Source organism: Dermacentor variabilis, unplaced genomic scaffold (assembly GCF_050947875.1).
Source record: "Dermacentor variabilis isolate Ectoservices unplaced genomic scaffold, ASM5094787v1 scaffold_13, whole genome shotgun sequence".
In the NCBI taxonomy this organism is placed as follows: domain Eukaryota; kingdom Metazoa; phylum Arthropoda; class Arachnida; order Ixodida; family Ixodidae; genus Dermacentor; species Dermacentor variabilis.
Window position 1 is genome coordinate 44,893,645 of NW_027460291.1, and position 20,936 is coordinate 44,914,580.

Genomic DNA, 20,936 nt, shown 5'->3' on the forward strand with positions numbered 1-20,936 from the left:
GCATGTAAAATGGCCTTTCTTCTAAAAACGTTGCAACTGATAGTGTTCCTGTGTGTAGTTTGAAAAAGAAAGTTTTCATAGCCGGCGGTGCCTGCATTTTTTTAACACGTTTCGAAACATTCTGGCGAGGGCCTCAACTGTATATAGTTCGGTACCGAGGTGGGGGAAAAAAGGCTGTCCAATAGGTCATTACGCGGCCTTTTTCTTGTGACCGTAAACAAATATTTTTTGGAAAAGCGTACAGGAAGGAAACGAACACTCTGCACAATTTCCTTAGAGAAACCGAACACTGCCCCCGGTACACTTTGAGAGCTTATAATAAAGTCTGGTAACAAATGCGCAAGTCTAACCTTGCAGACTGTTTGAAGAAATGGATCATCATTGTTCCTGAAGAAAATGAACCGTCCGACTAATTGCCTCACAAACAGGTTGGCCAGCCCTATCCCTCCATCTTTCACCCGTCTGAACAAATTGTTGCGGCTGCATCTCTCCCATCTAGAACCCCACACAAACACGGCAAAAACTCTGTGCAATTTCTGTACATTGGCTCTGTTACAAAACATGAATTGCATAACGTACCATAGCTTAGCTACGAAAACTAAGTTGCACGCAGTAGCCCTTGCAAATACTGAAAGGTGTTTGGCTTTCCACGCCTGAGCCTTCTCTTTCACCCTTTTAAGCTCGCACTGCCAGTATTCGTCACTCTGTTTATAAGCTTCAAGTGGTACACCCAGGTATTTTGCTGGTGTTGTCGACCACGTGATATTCGCAAATATAGCGGGGGTCTTAGGCCATTCCCAATGCCAAATACCGTGGCACTTGCTCCAGTTTACTCTACTCCCAGTGATTTCGCCAAATTTTTTAACAACATTTATCGTTTGCAAAACGCTCTCCTTGTCATTGCAACACACGGCTACGTCATCAGCATAGGCCAGAAGTTTAACTTCTGATGCTTGCATTGTAAACCCATGAATACATTTGTTCTCACCCACTGCCAAACACAGAGTCTCTAGATAAATACAGAACAGGAGTGGGCTGGCTGGGCAGCCCTGACGCACGGAACGTTGAATGCTGATGGGGGCCCCCAGTGACTTGTTAATTATAAGCTTAGTACTGCCATTCGGGTACGCCATGGCCACCCCGTCAGTAATTATGGACCCAACATTTATATGCTTTAGAATGGCAATTAAAATAACATGGGCAACACAGTCAAAAGCTTTATCCAAATCAAGTTGGAGAATAGCAACTCGCGACCTTAAGGCGTCACAACATTCTAGAATTGATCTCATTATGTGTATGTTTGTGCTAATAGTACGTCCCTTGCTGCCGCATGTTTGGTGACTACCTGCTATGGTTTCCATTACTGATTGTAACCTGCCAGCGATGATCTTCACGAATACTTCGTAATCATTGTTGGTAAGTGATATTGGTCTGTATGACGTTACATGTTTTAGTTTCGTAGGCTTGTCGGTCTTAGGGATGAGCATTGTGTTTGCTTCCCCGAAAGAATATGGCAATGCGTTTACTTCACACGCTTCGTTAAAGTCGTCAGCGAGAGGAGGCGACAAGTCTGATTTAAACTGTTTATAAAAAGCGGCGCAAAGGCCATCCGGACCCGGCGATTTTCCTGATTTTAAATTATCAATTTCCTTTTCCACTTCATGTGCTGATATCGGTGCCTCTATTCTGTTCTTCGTGTCGTCGCTGAGTTGCGGCATGCGTCCCAAAAACGTGGCTCTAAAGGCATCTACGTCAACAGGACTCGATGCAAAAAGCTGTTGAAAGTGCTGGAAAAACACTTGCGCTATGTCCTCACAGTCGGTTATTTCGTGATTATCTACTTCAAGTACATCTACGTGGTTACGCCGTGCGTGCCTCTTTTCAAGACCGAACGCACATTCAGTTGGAGCCTCATCGGCTGTCAAAGCCTCTGCCCTTGCGCGTATAATCGCTCCCCGATATCGCTCTTCATCCAATTTCGATTTGATGCTACGCAAATCGTCTTTGTATGCGCCCGGTTGGCTGCATTCTAAGGTCATTAACTTTTCCAACTCCACCCTTAGTTCTTTCTCTTTAGCTCTTTCTTCGTACTTTATTTTGCAGGAACGATCGATGGCGGCTAGTTTAATTCGTTGTTTAAAATTTTCCCACCTATCGGTGACTCGCAACACGTTGTTATTTCCCACTTCTTTCAAATATTCCTGTACTTTGCTTAGAAAAAGCTCGTCAGTTAACAATTTGGAATTCATTTTCCACAACTCCCACGTGAAAGTGTGGTGTTTTGCTTTGGGTTCAACAGACATCTTGACCAAACAGTGATCAGTGAATGAAAGAGGCGTGACACCGTAGCTGTTACACAGGGGTATTACGTCTAGTGACACGTACATTCTGTCTAGACGAGCGTGACTATTGCCCTGGAAGTGCGTGTAATGAACGTCGCGTGTTCCAACCATACAGTCAGCCACGTCGTCTAGGTCGAACTCGGCTAATAATTCAATAAGGACGTGGCCGCTTTTGTCATTTGTTCTTCGGCCTGTTCTGTCCCGATCTCGGAGTGCACAATTAAAATCCCCCAAAATTATCACTTTTCTGTTCATGCAAATGTGCGTTCTTAAGGATGAAAAAAACAGAGTGCGCTCTTCACAAACATTGGGTGCATATACACACAACACACGCCATGAATCATTAGCAACATTAAAGTCAGCGTACACTAACCTGCCTGAAGGGCATGAAAAATAATTTTCGATAGATAAGCCGGGAAGTTTCCTAATAAATAAAATAACACCCGCCGACGAACCTTTAGCATGGCTCACTGCCGCGTAGTTACACCACGGGAACCGAGCACGGCTTTGGTTATTTCTCTCCCCCTTTTGTTCTGCGTATACGCGATTGCAGAGGAAACAAAAATGTAATACTCTGTTCGCGCCCAGGATCGAACCGGGGACCTTGCGCGTGTGAGGCGCACGCGATAACCACCACACCACGGGAACCGCGCACGGGTTTGTTTATTTCTGTCCCCCTTTTGTTCTTCCTACACGCTATCGCAGAGGAAACAAAAATGTAATACACTGTTCCCACCCGGGATCGAACCGGGAACCTTGCGCGTGTGAGGGGCACGTGTTAACCACTACACCACGGGAACCGAGCATGGGTTTGGTTGTTTCTCTCCCCCTTTTGTTCTGCGTGCAAGCGGTAGCAGAGGAAATAAAGATGTAATACACTGTTCCCGCCTGGGATCGAACCGGGGACCTTGCGCGTGTGAGGCGCACGTGATAACCACTACACCACGGGAACCGAGCACGGGTTTGGTTATTTCTCTCTGCCTTTTGTTCTGCGTACACGCGATCGCAGAAGAAACAAAAATGTAATACACTGTTCCCGCCCGGGATCGAACCGGGGACCTTGCGCGTGTGAGGCACACGTGATAACCACTACGCCACGGGAACTTCTTTTTTTTTATTACCATTCTTTGACAACTGAAACAGACATACAGATGGCGTAAGGATGATATGTACAGTGTTCGGGTGATATAAACGCCTGCCGTCATTTGGCAGGCGTGCATTGTTAGAACCGCTTTAGACAGACGAGTTCATCTAACAAGGTAGCCCATTCAGGCTTATCTAGTCGTGCATTGCATGCCTCGCGCAAGAACAAAATACTTTCAGTAAAGTGCTCTCTAGCTGGGCGAATAACCAGTCTTTCATGCCTAATGTCCATGCGTGTTTTCCACAGGCTGTGTAGAATCAGCGCCATAAACATATCATAAGGAACACCACCTTCACTGGCAATTGGAAGGAAACGGAGGCCGTACGGTGTGATAGGCTACTCCTTTTTTAGTGTACGTTGCAAAATGTCCCACAAGAAAAGTGCGTCTGAGCAGTCCAAATATATGTGTTCGATCGTCTCTGGTTTTCTGCACCTGCTGCAGTTGATCGACAATGCGACAAAGACGCCTTTTTCTTGTAGCCAAGGTTTCACGGGAAGAGTTTCAGTATGCAATTGGAAGAAAAACGTTTTAACCCCAGATCGCACTGGCATCCCTTTCACTCGCTTCAATACATCTGCTCCTGTGCTCGGTGAACACATAGATCGGTACAAAGGAACAGGCATACAAACGTCAACTAGGTCCTTATTCAATTTTTTTCTTCCAACAATAGCAAGATAATCAAAGGAAAAGCGAGCATGCAAGAATTCTACGGACCAAGCTACCTCCCGTAAAAATCCGCGCAGACTTGCGCTATTTGCCGTTCTTGAGGTTACGATAAATTGAGGTAACGCATTTCGTAAACGTAGTTGGCACACTGTTCGCAAGAAGGGATCCTTCTGATCTCGCAAAAAAAGAAATCTTGAGACAACTTGCCTCAAAAACAAATGCGCCAAACCAAAGCCTCCTGACTTCACCGAGCGAAATAAATTAGTGCGGCTCGTTCTCTCCCATGTGGATCCCCATATAAAGACAGCGCATGCTCTGTGTATCTTTTGGACGGTCATTCTTGACATGCACAGTGCTTGTAGTACATACCAGATTTTTGCAAAAAGGAAAACATTGCATACGGTTGATCGCGCGAAAATCGATAAATTTCTATCTCTGAACTTTGTTGTTTTAACTTGCTCTAGTTCTTCTTGCCAATAGTCTTTTGTATCATGATAATATTGCAGAGGTACCCCAAGGTGCCGCGCAGGGGTCGTGGTCCACTGCATATTTTCAAAAAATTCTATTTTGTCAATCCAATTACCATGCCAGATGCCCAATGACTTACTCCACTTTATCGCACTTCCGGTGACCTTGCAGAATCTGTTCGCCACTTCTACTGCATTAGAGATGCTTTGCTTGTCTCGACAGAATATGGCGATATCGTCTGCGTACGCCAAGATTTTAACTTCTCTGGCATCCATTGCAAATCCCCTTATGTTATTGCTACTAATAACCTTTAAGCAAAATGGTTCAACGTACAATGCAAAAAGTAGAGACGATAATGCGCATCCTTGGCGGAGATGATGATGATGATGATATGTAGTGTTTATTGGCGCAAGGGCCAAGTGTGGCCAAAGAGCGCTAAGGCAGTGGTGATGAGTTCGCAATGTAGTTATGAGTTCTATGGGGTTAATGTAAAGTGGCTGTATAGGGGCCTTAAAAATAGTCGCTCTAGAGTGCGTAAAATCTATCTGTAATAAGATTATGTCGATGACAAATGACGTGTTCTATGTGCAATAAAATCCATCGTGAAAGAGTGATGCAATACAGAAAATATATTAGATGGTTAAATTAACTGGAGCACCACTGCCTCACCAGAGCCCTTGAAACACAAGGGCCTAGAGGGATGCGCTATATGAAACAGCTATCACAGCGGCATCCTCTAAAGAGAGGAGACGCTACGAGTGTGTGGGGCTAATAACATGTAATACAACATCTTTCAGGAACCCCAGGACTGCGTTGGTGTCAAACAGCGGTTCTGGGCCGAGTAACATTACTGGATGAAGCGGGATGTGCTGCCGGTATGCTAAGGGAAAATGTTTCTTTCAGATTCGGCTTTCCGACACTCCAGAAGGACGTGGAGGATGGTGAGCCTCTCCCCGCATCTACCACAGGTTGGAGGCTCGTTTCGGGTGAGTAAAAAGTTATGTGTGCCAAATGTGTGTCCTATTCTTAGACGACAGAATAGGACATCTGTCCGGCGTGATGTTGTTACGGAAGGCCTGAATCCTAACTGTGGCTTTATCACGTGCAGCTTATTATTTGTTTCCGCGTCCCATAGGCGTTGCCAGTGGTTCCGTAGTTTCCTCCGTAAGAAAGGCTTCAGATCTGTGACAGGGACTGCGGCGGTGCGATTATTAGAATGCGATGCAACTGACGTGGCCATCTGCTCCGCCAGAACATTGCCTTCGCTGCCCCTATGACCTGGCACCCAGCTTATGATGACATGCACGTTTCCTATATACGCTTTACACAGAATGGAATAGAGTTGAATAATTACAGGATTTGAGTGGTTACAGAATGGCATCAAGGCCTTCACAACACTAAGGGAGTCCGTATATATAACTGATTTCTGGAGTTTTAATTTATTTATATGCTTTACGACCGACAGCAGTGCGTAAGCCTCAGCCGTAAAGATACTAGTTTCTGGATGCAGTACATCGGTTTCCGAGAAGGATGGACCGACGGCTGCATAGGACACCCTGCCGTGTGACTTCGATGCGTCTGTGTAGAACTCTGTGCAGGAGTATTTGTGCTGGAGTTCCCGGAAATGCATTTGGATTTCAATCTCTGGAGCGTGTTTTGTAACTTGCACAAAAGATGTATCGCATTGTATCAGCTGCCACTCCGAAGGAGGTAGCAGCTTGGCCGGATGGATTAGGCGAAGCTCGAGGAGTGGAACATGCATTTCATGACTAAGCTCCCTCACACACAGCGAGAAAGGCTGTCTTACGGAGGGACGATTGTGGAAGAGTGTAGCATATGTTATCTCGTTAACGGTATTATAACACGGATGTTGAGGATTAGAGTGGACTTTCAAAAAATATGTCTGGCGGTTGTATCTTCTCTTGATATGAAGTGACCACTCATTCGATTCTGCTTATAAACTTTGTATGGGACTCGTTCTGAAAGCTCCTGTGGCTAAACGGATACCTAGATGGTGAACAGGGTCTAGCATCTTTAGCGCAATCGGGGCGGCAGAATGACAGATCACGGCACCATAATCTAATCGTGAACGAATCAGGCTCTTATAGAGATTAATTAAGCACTTCCTGTCACTACCCCACAAAGTATGGGATAGAAGTTTCATTAGGTTCATTGTTTTCAGACATTTTTCTTTAAGATGTTTAATGTGGGGGACGAAAGTGAGTCTGTAGTCTAGTATAACACCTAGAAATTTGTGCTCTTTGTTTACGGGTATTTGTTGTCCACATAGTTCTATGCAAGGATCTGGGATCATTCCTCTTTTTCTTGTAAAAAGAACGCAAGAGCTTTTGGTAGGATTGATCTTAAATCCATTCTTGTCTGCCCACATTGAGACTTTGTTCAGTCCATGCTGTACCTGTCTCTCGCAGACTGCGAGGTTACAAGATTTGAAAGGTATTTGTATGTCGTCCACGTAGACAGAATAAAAGATTGCCGGTGGTAATGAAGCGCGATGCGTGTTCATCTTCATGATGAAGAGTGTGCAGCTGAGCACGCCTCCTTGGGGTACACCCGTTTCTTGCACAAAAGGTCGCGAAAGTACATTGCCGACTTTAACGCGGAAGGTACGACTGGACAGATAGCTTTCTATTAGGTTAAGCATATTACCATGGATGCCCATTTCTAACAAGTCTCTTAGGATTCCGTAACGCCACGCTGTATCATACGCCTTTTCCATATCGAGAAATATCGATAGGAAGAACTGTTTATGTATAAATGCGTCCCGGATATTTGCTTCAACACGTACGAGATGATCGGTTGTGGAGCGCCCTTCTCCGAAGCCGCACTGATAAGGATCAAGCATTTTGCTCTGTTCAAGGAAATGAATGAGTCGCCGATTTATCATTTTTTCAAACACCTTAGAAATGCAACTTGTGAGGGCTATCGGGCGGTAACTTGCCACTGAGGAAGGGTCTTTGCCTTGTTTCAAAACAGGGACCACAATGGCTTCCTAATACGCGGTTGGAAGGTACCCTGCATCCCAGATGGTGTTGAAAAGTGTGAGTAGTGTAACTTGCGTATCATTGTGTAAGTTTTTGAGCATTTCATACATGACTCTATCAAATCCTGGTGCGGAGCTCTTGCATGCACCCAGGGCAGCTCTCAATTCGGCAATACGAAATAGACGGTTGTAAGGCTCATTCTCTCGACATTTTCTTGTTAATGGCTTACGTTCTTCTATTTGTTTATATTTCAGGAAGGATTGCGAAGAATGATTTGAACTAGATACGTTCTCAAAGTGCTCCCCAAGTGAGTCTGCCCGATCTTGCAGTGTATCGGCCCGTGTATTTACCAGAGGGACTGAATATGTTTGTCGCCCTATAATTCTATTTACCTTGTTCCATTATTTTGGCCTCATCTGTATAAGAGTTTATACTCAATAAAAACTTCTCCCAACTTTCTCTTCTAGCCTGTTGGCGGGTTCTCCTGCCTTGGGACTTTACTTTCTTAAAGTTGACAAGATTTTCTGCAGTGGGCGAAGCGCGTAGCAACCCCCACGCTTTGTTCTGATTCCTACGTGCGATTCGGCATTCATCGTTCCACCACGGGACATGCCGTTTGCATGCCGAGCCACTTACTTCACGTATGCATTTACATGCGGCATCTATTACGAAGGCTGTGAAGTACTCCACAGCAGCATCCATTTCTAAAGAAGACATGTCATCCCATGATATACTAGTTAGGTTTCGGAATTCCTCCCAGTCTGCTGTGTCAATCTTCCACCTAAGAGCCTGTGGTGGATATTCATTTTCTTTAAGTGTTCTTAATAGTATGGGGAAGTGGTCGCTTCCGTAAGGATTGTTGGTAACTTCCCATTCGAGTTTAGGCAGTATGGACGGGGAAACTATGCTCAGATCAATTCAAGAAAAGGTATTGTTTGCAAGACAGTAATATGTGGGTTTCTTCTTATTCAGAAGGCACGCACCAGAAGAAAAAAGGAACTGTTCAACGAGACGACCTCGCGCATCAATACGAGAGTCTCCCCACAGGCTGCTGTGTGCATTGAAATCGCCAAGAACAACATAAGGTTCTGGCAATCGATCTATAAAGGATTGGAATTCATGTTTCGTTAATTTGTAATGTGGGGGTATGTAAATAGAGCTAATGGTGATGAGTTTGTTTAGGAGAACCGCTCGGACTGCGACTGCTTCAAGGGGCGTTCATAGCTGTAAAGGTTGACACGCTATGCTTTTATGAATAAAAATGGCAACACCGCCTGATGATACGACAGCATCATCGCGATCTTTGCGAAACTTGACATACGGTCGGAGAAAGTTTGTGTGTTGTGGTTTTAAGTGTGTTTCCTGTAGACACAGCACTTTTGGATTGTGTTTTTGGATAAGCTCTTGCACGTCATCAAGGTTCCTGAGAAGTCCTCTGACGTTCCATTGAATTATTGGTGTATCCATATTGGTAGTAAATAGGTTCTGTGTATACGGAAACAGAAGTATTAATTACAGAGATTTCAGAGCTTAGGTTCCAGAGCTCTTTCGAGGCCCTGTAACCGGGGTTTTGTTCTTTTTGAAGCGTTCGAGGGAACCTCGCCGCTCCTTAGGCGCTTGGTGCGCCTTGAGGATAGGTGTAGTGTCCATTGCCTCTTGTGAGGCGGCGGACACGTGCTCTTGCGAGCGAGAAGGTTCCCGGGAAAGTCTCGCCTTGGAGGGCAAGACCCCTGCGCCCACCAGCCCGGATGTCGATGGGGCTCCCTAAGGGATTCGGCTGCGCCGGCTGTTGCCAGCGCTGGAAGGGGCCGGGGAGGTTGGGGCAGCCTCGGCTGCGCCCACCTTCGGGGTCGGTGGCCCCGTCTGCTGGGTTGACGGAGCAGCGCTAGCTGCAACCGCCGCGGGGGCAGATGGCGTAACTGCCGACTCACGGCTTGTGGGTCAGACAGCCGCCGGAGGCCGTTGTGACGCTGCCCCCTGACGCGCCACTTCGGCAAAGCTGGCCTTAGGAAGGTATGCAACCCGCCTGCATGCCTCTTTGAATGATATGTTTTCTTTTACTTTGATTGTGAGTATTTCTTTTTCTTTCTTCCAAGACGGGCATGACCGCGAGTATGCGGCATGCTCGCCATCACAGTTCACGCAGTGTGGAGCGTTTTCGCACGTTTCAGAGGCATGGTCATGGGAACTACATTTTGCACATGTCTGCCGGCCTCGGCAGTGCTGGGAACTGTGGCCAAAACGCTGGCATTTGAAGCAGTGGTGAGGATTTGGAACATACGGCTTGACCCGTAGCATTACATAGCCGGCCTCGAGTGTCTCAGGCAGAATGCTTGAGAAGAAAGTCAATACAAGATACTTGGTTTTTATCTCCTTGCTGTCGCGCCTTAGCATGATTCTTTTAACATTGATCACGTTTTGCTCACTCCAGCCTTCCTACAGTTCGGCTTCTGTGAGCTCCATCAAATCGTCGTCAGAAACAACACCACGGCTGGTGTTCATAGTTCGGTGTGGGGTTACTGTTACTGGGATTTCCCCAAATGACTGAACTTTAGGAAGATTTTCAAGCTGTTTCCGATTGCGGAGTTCCAGAAGGAGATCGTCGCTAGCCATTTTCGTTGCTTTATAGCCTGTACCAAGAGTCTCAGTTAGATACTTAGATACGAGGAAAGGAGAAATCATTCTCATGGTCTTTTCACGATTGTTTGAATGAATTACATGGAATCGGGGGAAGTTTGGGTGTTTGTTCCCAAGAAATTGGAAAATATCTTCGGTGCGCCCTCGTTTCTGAGGGCGTTCAGGTAGTCGGGGAAAAGAAGTGGCCAATAGAAGTATGGTTTTTTCGGCAGGGATGGCCGCCGCCCACCATGGAGCCCAACCAAGGGATGACACAGGACGGAAATATTCAGTTCTGCGCACGCCAGCGGTACAACCCCGCTATAACCAAATACATATACCCAAGACTGCATATAGTGCACAAGGTTAACCCTCGCCGCCTACGAAGCCGGAAGTAATACGAAAATAAAGAGAGGACAGGAAAGAATAAAAGTAAGAGAAAGACGAAGATTTGAGGGAGAGAGAGAATGAAAAGGCAACTACCAATTTCCCCCGGGTGGCTCAGTCCGGGGGTGCCGTCTATGTGAAGCAGAGGCCGAAGAGGTGTGTTGCCTCCGCCGGAGGGCCTTAAAGGTCCAAACACCCGGCATCGGCTCAACCCCCAGGATCCCCCTTTCCCCAGACACGGCTAAGCCGCGCACGGTTACACGCGGGAGGGTCCAACCCTCGTGTGCTCGGGTACGTGGTGTCGCAACACACCAAACGCCTGCTGACGCAGACGCCCCTGCGGGGCCTTGGCGGAGAGCTCACTTAACTTCTATCATAGCCGTAGGCTGTTTGTTAACTATTAGTTTCGTAGATACGCCAGCGTAGCACACTTTAACACCTTTCAAAAGAACAGAACCTATCTTGGCATGCTTTAAAACAAGAAAAAGGATTTCATGGGACACTCTGTCAAACGCTTTTTCAAGATCAAGTTGCAGCAGTGCTACCTTTTCTGAGAAGGCGTCACAACTTTCCAATATTGTTCTCGCTACATGTATATTGGTGACAATGGATCGTCCTCTTATGCCATATGTCTGGTGCGACCCTAGTAATTGTTGTATCACATTTTGGAGTCTACGTGCAAGAACCTTCGTGTATATTTTATAATCTGTGTTTGTGAGACTTATCGGGCGGTACGCCCGTGTCGACAGGAGTACATGAGGGTCTTCGGACTTCGGTATCAACACCGTGTGACTCTGACGAAAAGAAGGGGGCAGCACGCAGTTCTCCTATGCTGCCGCAATTACTACATGAAGGGCAGTGGCTATGTCTCGCTTAAAAGCTTGGTAGAAAGCCGCGCTGAGACCATCTGGCCCTGGCATTTTTCCGGAACTTAGTGAGTCGATCGCCCATTTTAATTCTTCTAAAATAATCGGTTCTTCGAGCCTTTCCGTTACTTCCCTTTCAAGGCTTGGCAATAGCGATAGGAGTTCAGTATGGAATCCTTCATCGCGAATGCGTTCTTGCCCTAGTAGTTCGCAGTAATGCTCATAAAAAGCCATAAAAAACCGGAACTTTTTCCCCAATTGACCTGACTTTCAGTGTGAGCGCAGAATTTGTCGACCACACTCGTGACTTCACAGATGTTCTGTCTATCAGCGCAAAACACCACTATATCGTCAGCATACGCTAGTACTTTCACGTGTGATGACTTCAGTCTGTAACTTGAAATTCCGTCATAATTGATAATTGCCAGGCATTGCGGCTCTAAATACACTGCGAAAAGCAAGGGGGAAAGCCGGCTTCCCTGTATTACTGAAGAACGTACAGCAAGTTTATCAGTGAGATCGCCATTAACTATATGCGGGTTGTACAGGTCTTGTATGCCATTTTTTACGCCCTCTACTATAACGTCGCCTAGTTTGGAATGTTCCAGGATAGAAAAAAGAATCTCGTGGGAGACGCGGTCAAACGCTTTCGCGAATTCGAGCTGTATCATTGCTATCTGACCGCCAACTGCAACAACACACTCAAATACGCTGCGCGCGACATGTATATTTGTGGCGATGCTACGGCCTTTAATTCCACACGTCTGGTGAGACCCTACCAATTTCGTGATCATAGACAGCACTTTTTTTGCTAGACGTTTCATAAATAATTTGCAGTCGATGTTGGTGAGACTTATCGGTCGATATGACCCCACCAACAGTCGTTCTTCCGGATCATCAGTCTTGGGAATTAGAACGATGTGGGACGTATTGAAAGACAATGGAACCTGCTAGCGTTCATAAGCATCAGTTATCACGTGGAGCATGGACTGTGCAACAGGAAGGTTAAAGGTTTTATGAAAGGCCGCACGTAGCCCATCTGGCCAAGGAGCTTTCCTAGATGGTAGGTCGTCTATTGATTTTTCTATCTCCTGTAAATTTATAGGCAGTTGAAGGCGTTCCTTAGTTTCGTCATCTAGTGTTGGCACCAGTCAAACTTTTCCATAGGGAGCAAAGGCGACACGCACGTCCTCATCAGGCAAATTGTCTAGAAGCCAGTGGAGCTTCAGTCGAACGTCCTGGTTCGCCGGGTGAATCACCAGGCAGCGACGGCTCTTCACCCGCAGCTCCCCGATGCTCGAGATCTTCCTTACCGCGTCCACGTCCTTGAAAGTAATAGCCCAGACATGGCTCATGCGATACGCCCCCAGGGCGATAACATCTGGAAGAAGCGAATGCTATGCCAATGCATCACGGAAATCTTCAATCCGGTACGGTCTGGCCATAATATCAGCGTGCAAAACCACTGTATTTAACACATAACGCCCTGTTGGCAGACCCGGCAGAACAACTCGGTGGGTGCGCTCCTCGTCCAGAATCGCCCTGTTTCCGGGGCCAGACAAGGCTGTTGAGGCCGCTCCAACGGAGCCCGTCATCATGCGTCCGTCACGCTCAGGGGCCGGAAGCAGAATCCACTACACCACGGGAACGGAGACGGCTATTTCTCTCCCTCTTTTCTTCTGCGTATTGGCGATCGCAAAGAAAACAAAAGTGCAATGCACTGTTCGCGCCCGGGATTGAACCGGGGGCCTTGCGCGTGTGAAGCGCACGTGATAACCACTACACCACGGGAACGGAGCACGGCGACGGCTATTTCTATTTCTCTTCTGCGTATTCGCGATCGCAAAGAAAAAAGTGTAATGCACTGTTTCGCCCGGCATCAAACCGGGGGCCTTGCGCGTGTGACGCGCACATTTTTTTTTGTTACCGGTTTTCACTATAACATCGGACATATAAATTTCACATTCATGACACAAATGCAAGCCTCTGGGAAAGGGAAAAAGGAAGGACTGACGCATAGCCTGACGCATCCGCATAGGACTGACGTTGTCAAATTAAAGATTCCTTCATCACTGTCAGAGGTTCGAGCCTCGACAGCTAATCCGGTACACATTCTTGCATTTTCTGGAGTTCAACAAATAGGGACATGCACTCTCTGAAATATATACGCGCTGGCCGAGCGTGGGGTCGCAATGGTACCCGGCCATGCGAGCCCGCCATATGGAGTGGAGAGCATTCAACATAATAAAATCATACGGCACTCGGTCTTCATCTTTATTTGGAAGATACCTAATCCCTTGGGGGTCCACCGGTAACTCCTTTTTCAACGTTCGCTTTAACACCTCCCATAAGAAAACCGCCGCCCAGCAATGCAAAAAAACACGATCTGTGGTCTCCGGCTTCTGGCAGATCAAGCAGTGTGATCCCCACGGTACAAGACAGCCTCGTTCTTCCAGAAACGTCCTCACAGAGAGCGTTCCTGTGTGGAGCTTAAAAAAGAAGGTGTTAACCCCTGGTGGAACCTGCATGCGTTTTACCCGTTTAAGGACGTCTTGTCCTGACCCTCCAATGTATATGGCTGTGTATAACGACGTCGCCCACGTCATTATACAGTTTTTTCCTTTTCACTTGACACAGATAATCCTTTGAAAAACGAACTGACAGGAAGCGCATACTGTCGACCACTTCCTTAATGTAACCCATAAGTTTTCCGGTCATGCTTGCCATACTAACAACATGTGTCCGCAATGCGTCGCTCAACCTGATCTGACAAACGGTGCGCAGAAAAGGATCGCGCACATCGCGAAAAAATAAAAAGCGGTTGACAAGTTGTCTAACAAAAAGATGCGCCAAGCCCACACCCCCGTCCTTCACTCCTCTGAACAAATTTGTTCGGATACATCCCTCCCATGCTGAACCCCAGATGAAGACCGCAAACACTTTGTGCAGCCGTTGCACATTTGCTCTAGAACAATGCAGCACTTGGATAACATATTATAACTTCGCTAAAAAAACATGTTACAAATTGTTGCCCTTGAAAAAATAGACTGGTTAGCGCTTCTACATCTGTCCACTTTTTCTTTCGTTTCATTAGTTTGGTTACTCCAGTACTCATCACTGCTCTTGTACCTATCAAGGGGAACATCAAAACATTTCGCCGGAAGTTTCACCCAGTTGACATTTGCGAAGTATTCCGGTGCCGAAAGCCACTCCCCGTGCCACAGCCCGAGAGATTTGCCCCAATTTAATCTTCTGCCTGTGACGTCACAGACATTCCTTTACTACAGCTATTGTTTCGGTTACACTTGGTTTGTCTGTGCAACACACTGCAACGTCGTCAGCATATGCTAGCAGCTTCACTTCAGCTTCTGCTAATCTAATACCATGTATATTGTTATTTGCGGTAATGGTCGCACACATTGCTTCTATGTAGATAGCAAATAACAGAGGTCTGAGGGGACAGCCTTGACGCACTGACCACATGATGTTAATGGGGGCCCCCAGAGACTTGTTAACAATTAACCTTGTAGTGATGTTCTGGTACGCCAAGGCAACGCCCTCAGTGATGATGGAACCGACATTAACATGGTCCAGTATGGCGAACAAAATAACGTGTGCGACACAATCGAACGCTTTCTCAAGATCAAGCTGAAGAACTGCAACTCCGCCACCGGTGACGTTACAGCACTCGAGCACACACCGCATTTTATGGACGTTCGAAAAAATTGATTGCCTTTTGATTCCACAAGTTTGATGGTCTGCGACGATTTCCTTTATGACGCCTTGAAGTCTGGCCGCTAAAATCTTCATAAACATCTTGTAATCAATGTTTGTTAGTGATATGAGCCTATAGGATGATACGAATCTCAGTTTATCTAATTTATCGTTCTTCGGGATTAGAATGGTGCGCGCTTTCCCAAAAGAAGGTGGCAATGATTTCTGCTCGTACGCTTCATTAAATACTTCTACTAAAAAGGGGCAGTGCTCTTTTAAATGCCTTATATAACGCAGCGCTGAGTCCATCTGGTCCCAGTGACTTGCCTAAGTTTAAATCGTCGATTGCCTTTTCGACTTCCCTATTATTTTCCCTTCTAATCGCTCCTTAGCTTCATCTCTCAAACGCGGCATGCGGTGCAGAAAGTCTGCTTTGAAACCCTCAAAATTCGCTTCCTGAAATGCAAAGAGGAACTGATAGTACTGGAAGAAGGCGTGCGCTATGCTCTCATTGTCGTCAACAACAGCTACCTTCATTAAAAGGTGATCGACATGGTTTTGTCGTCTGTGTGCCTTCTCTAAACCGAGCGCCCTTTTAGTGGGCGTCTCCCCTGCCGCTAGGGCATTTGCTCTTGCTTGCACGATGGCACCATGATAGCGCGCCTTGTCAAAATGTTCAAGTTTTTCCTTGATGCTCCGCACACCTTCTTTGTACATACCAGGCTCTCTGCACTCAAGCATTATCAGCTGCTGAAGTAGTGTTCCCAAACCCTTTTCTTTATATTCTCTCTCAAATTAGAGACAGGTTGACCTTTCTAAGGCTTTCATTTTAACTTTTTGTTTCAAACATTCCCACTTTTCTGCTATTGTTTCAGCTGCATCTTCGCGTATTTCATTAAACGAATCCCTTCCTGCATTTACAAAATATTCATCATTTAATAACAAGGCATTCATTTTCCACAGATGCCAACTAAAAGTATGTTTCCTCTTCCTTATACCTATATAACATTTTACCAGGCAGTGATCCGAAAATGACATGGGTACAACGCAATAACCGTGGCATCTTGGAATCGTGACCAACGAAATGTACATGCGATCCAGTCGCGCATCACTACTGCATTGAAAACGCTTAAATGTCATTTGACGCCCCCCTTCCAGACACTCAAAAACATCATTGAGTTCATTTTCATTGATTAATTTTGACAAAACCTCACAACTTCTATCATGCACACCGGCATTGTTGGCTCTGTCTCTAGGACTCAACAGACAATTGAAATCTTCTAATAATACAACGCGCTTATTACAACAAACATACTGTGAGAGGTTCGAAAAAGAAAAGGACGCGCTCATCTACAGAATTCGGCGCATATACGCATATGATGCGAAACTCAAAGTCTCAGATCGTAAACTCACATAAAACAATTCTTCCAGACAGACAGGACCACACACTTTGAATATATAGTCCCGGCAGTTTCTTCACCAATAGAATGTACTCCCCGGAGGTGCCTACCGCATGACTGAGCGCCACAAAATATCTAGTCGTGAATCGTCGCACCATGCTCCCGGTCCCCTCCTCTCCGTCAACCTAGGTTTCCTGCACGGCTAGTACGTCTATGTCATGGTCAGTTACCAAGCGTAGAACTTGAAACTGCCTACGACTAGCCGCCAACCCTCGCATGTTTAGTGTGGCTATAACTAGAGACGGTATTTCAGCCATCTTCATCTAACGAAACAAAGCAGGCCCGGAGCATGGTGCGTACCGTTCACGACCACCCCTTGGCTAGCCGCCTCCAGGGCCTTCCGGCTTCCAGCCATTGTTTTTCGTCGGCGCTTTGTCCCCAGCCTTTCTTTCAGGCAGCACATTCGGCTTTGGTTTTAAGCCCATCCTCCTCCCAAGAGACGTCTTTGTCGGTGGCCCGTCGCTGGCGCTGGTCGAACGCTCGCCCCGGTCCTTGGTCTCGTCGTGGGGGCGTTTACCCAGAGCACCAAGAGTCTCAATCCGGTCGCCGTCTTTGAGGGCCTCGTCCTGCTCCATTGCGTCATACCGTTGCCGGGCGGGTCTTCACTAATGGTTGCCGTCACGGCGCCCACAGCAGTCGCGACCTGTGCCTTCCCACTCCGCTTCTCAGTACCTTGAGCAGCCGTGCCTTCTGCGTCGACGGTCGACGTCTCACTGACTGTGGCTGTCGGTACCAAGTCTCCGATGCCTTTAGCGGCTTCCTCCGTCTCGACCACGTCCATGACGTGCTCTGCGGCCACGTCATTCACTGCTGGGCCTGTCACGGCGGCGTAGGATTTGACGCAGTCAGCGTCAACATGGCCGAAACGTCTGCACCTGGAACATCGCGGAATTTTACACTCACGGCGGACGTGCCCTGTGCCTTGGCAGCGCAGTCACTGCATGGGTCGACCAGGGACGACCACCAAGGCCAGCTCTCCGCCGACGCGCACCTGATGAGGAAGGTCTTCCACTTTGACGCCGCTTTTCAGCTTTAGAAGCATAGTCCTGGTAGTCGACGTCTTGTCGCCCATGCCATGGGCGTGCCACCTTTCCCGGCTTACCTCCTCCACCTTACCAAAAGCCATAAACGCCGTCCGTATGTCCTCGTCTGCAACGCCATAGAGCAGCCAGCGAAGCCTAAGCATCACCTGCTGGTCTTGGGGGTCCTCGATGACGCACCGTCTTCCCTTCACTTGCAGTTCTTTAAGGGCCATTATGCGTTTCGTTGCAGTGGCGTCAGATAGAGTCACCGGCCAGACGTTGTTTATCTGGTATGCCCCTATGCATACCACGTAAGGCAGCAGTCCCGTCGGCAGTAGGGCGTTTCTAAAATCTTCGACCTTTTAAGGTCTGGCGCGCACATCACCGTGTACAAAAACGGTGTTAAATGCCACTTGTCATTTCGGCAGTTGAGGCAAAATAAACGGATACTCCTTATCGTCGTCGGTGATCCTGTTTCCGCGACCAAAAGTGGCCATTGTCGCTGCCCCGGAGGAGGCCATGACCCCACGATCAGAACAGCTCGGCTGCCGGATGCAGAATGTGTGACGCTCACATGATAACCACTACACCACGGGAACGGAGCGCGGAGACGGCTATTTCTCTCCCTCTTTTGTTCTGCCTATTCGCGATCGCAAAGAGAGCAAAAGTGTAATGCACTGTTCCCGGACGGGATCGAACCGGGGGCCTTGCGCGTGTGAAGCGCACGTGATAACCACTACACTTTTTTTTATTGCCGGTCTTCGACACAGTATACGACAAAAGTACACAAAATATATAGTGCGCCAGAAGGCACAAGTGGCCTAACTGCCACAGAGGTCTGGCGTTGTCATCTTTAAAATTTTCCGAGCTCTACCAAAGGCTCCAGCCTTGACAGCCACTCAGGAACATCTGTTTGCGCTTTCAAAGTCTCCAGGAGTCAGTGTACCCCTTCGCGAAAATACATGCGTGTTGGTCGGGCGTCGGGATCACAAATATAGCCAGCCATTCGGGAGCGCCATATACTGTGGAAGCCCATCAGCATATTCTGGTCAAAAGGGACGCCATCCTCATTATCCTTTGGCAGGTACGTCATGCCGTGAGAGTCTAGCGGTAATTCGTTTCTAATGGTTCTTTGGAGCACGTCCCAGAACAATACCCCTTGCCAGCAATGAAGAAAAACGTGATTTGTTGTCTCATGCTGCTTCCATATAAGGCAGTGGGAACCACACGGTAAAAATAAACCCCTTTCCTCTAGAAAGGACTTAACAGTTAAAATTCCAGTGTGTAACTTGAAAAAGAAAGATTTGGCTCCCGGCGACACCTGCATTTTTTAAACTCCTTTTAGAACATTGCAACCTGGGCCTCCCGAGTGTATGATCCTGTACAAAGGCACTGGAAACAGCGCGTCATAAACATCCCTATACAATGTTTTCCTTTTAACGCTACTCAAATACTGCATCGAAAAACGTACACTTAGAAATTTGACACTTTGAAAACTTTCTCTAAAGAAACCACAAACACTTAATTCTTGAAATAAATTGCGTTGTAACAACATAATCAGGCAAAACTTCCCCGAGTCTTTGTTGACACACGGTGCGCAGGAATGGGTCTCTTACATCAAGGAAAAATAAAAACCTGTTTACAATCTGTTTACAAACAAATGTCCCAGTCCTAAACCACCGGCCTTCACCTGCCGAAACAAGTTCGTGCGGCTGCACCTCTCCCATGTGGACGCCCAAACAAAGACAGCAAATACACGGGGCAGCTTCTGCACGTTTACTCGGGAACAATGTAGCACTTGCATTGCATACCACAACTTACTAATAAAAAAAAATATTGCACACCGTAGCTCTTGCGAACACTGAGAGATGAGCGCTTGTCCATTTGACCGCTTTTTCTCGCGTCTCTTGCAGCTGCGCTCGCCAGTACGGATCAGTGTCTCTAAAGAAGTTCAGCGGCACCCCCAAGTACTTCGGAGGCGTTGTGACCCAAGCAACGTTGGCAAAAGTTTCTGGGGTTGAAGGCCATTCTCCGTGCCAAAATCCCAGGCACTTATCCCAATTCATCCGACTTCCGGTTAGCTCACTGAAGCACTGCACCTTTTCAACTGTTTTACTAACACTTTCCTTGTCCCTGCAAAGAACTGCAACATCGTCTGCATACGCAAGCAATTTCACTTCGGTTGCTTGTAGTTTAAATCCAAGAATTTCATCGCTTTGCGTTATGTTCAGACACAGTGCCTCAGCATATATATCAAACAACAGAGGGCTGAGGGGGCAATCTTGGCGCACCGAACGTCGTACGTTTATGGGGGCCCCCAGCAACTCTGTAACAAGGAGCCTCGTAGTGCAGTTACGGTACGCCAAGCTCACTCCGTCCCGGATGACTGATCCTATGTTGATGTAGTCCAGGATGCAAAACAAAATACAATGTGGCACACAATCAAATGCCTTTTCCAAATCTAATTGTAGTAGTGCGACACGTGCATATGTGGCGTCACAGCATTCAAGTACACACCTCGCCTTGCGAATGTTCTAAACGATGGAACGGCCTTTGATCCCACACGTTTGATGAGGGCCAACTATTTCGCCTATAACACTCTGTAATCTGCTGGCAAGAACCTTCATGTAGATTTTGTAGTCTACGTTTGTCAGAGCGATAGGTCTGTATGACGATACCTGCTTAAGTTTATCTACTTCGTCGGTTTTCAGAATAAGTACAGTATGTGACATTCCAAACGATACAGGTAAAACATTTATTTCATATGCCTCATTGAATACCGCAGTCAGCAATGGAGCTAGTTGTTGCTTGAAAGTTTTGTAGAACGCTGCACTCAAGCCATCAGGCCCAGGCGATTTACCAGGGTTTAAATTATCTATAGCACGCTCTACTTCTTGCTCGCTAATGGCCGTTTCCAGTCTTGCTTTTTGTTCCTCGTCTAGTAGTGGCATCGCGCACAGATACGATTCTTTAAACCGGTCCAGGTCGACATAATGCAAATCGAGCAATGCCTCGTAATACTCAAAGAAAGCTTGCCCTTTTTCTCTATTATCTGTTGCGGTGCGACCCGCCCATTGTATCTCAGTGACATGGTTTCTTCTTGCGTGCGCTTTTTCCATCCCTAGCGCCCGTTTTGTGGGCGTCTCCGGCACGGCAAGATGTTCAGCTCTCGCGCGCACAAGCGCTCCACGATAGCGTTCTTCTTCATTAATTTCTAGTTTTTGTTTTATTTTCCTAACGTCGTCCAT

The 20,936-nt window shown here is 47.1% G+C and overlaps 5 non-coding genes across 5 annotated transcripts; all 5 read right to left on the reverse strand.

The window, feature by feature from the left end:
• Nucleotides 1–2,917: 2,917 nt before the first annotated feature.
• On the reverse strand, nt 2,918–2,990 carry TRNAV-CAC (transfer RNA valine (anticodon CAC)). The gene has a single exon. It is a non-coding gene; the product is annotated as a tRNA-Val (tRNA).
• Nucleotides 2,991–3,069: 79 nt separating this feature from the next.
• Nucleotides 3,070–3,142, reverse strand: TRNAV-CAC (transfer RNA valine (anticodon CAC)). The gene has a single exon. It is a non-coding gene; the product is annotated as a tRNA-Val (tRNA).
• A 79-nt stretch (nt 3,143–3,221) lies between these two features.
• On the reverse strand, nt 3,222–3,294 carry TRNAV-CAC (transfer RNA valine (anticodon CAC)). The gene has a single exon. It is a non-coding gene; the product is annotated as a tRNA-Val (tRNA).
• A 79-nt stretch (nt 3,295–3,373) lies between these two features.
• Nucleotides 3,374–3,446, reverse strand: TRNAV-CAC (transfer RNA valine (anticodon CAC)). Its single transcript has one exon. It is a non-coding gene; the product is annotated as a tRNA-Val (tRNA).
• A 9,767-nt stretch (nt 3,447–13,213) lies between these two features.
• On the reverse strand, nt 13,214–13,286 carry TRNAV-CAC (transfer RNA valine (anticodon CAC)). Its single transcript has one exon. It is a non-coding gene; the product is annotated as a tRNA-Val (tRNA).
• Between the last annotated feature and the right edge of the window lie 7,650 nt (nt 13,287–20,936).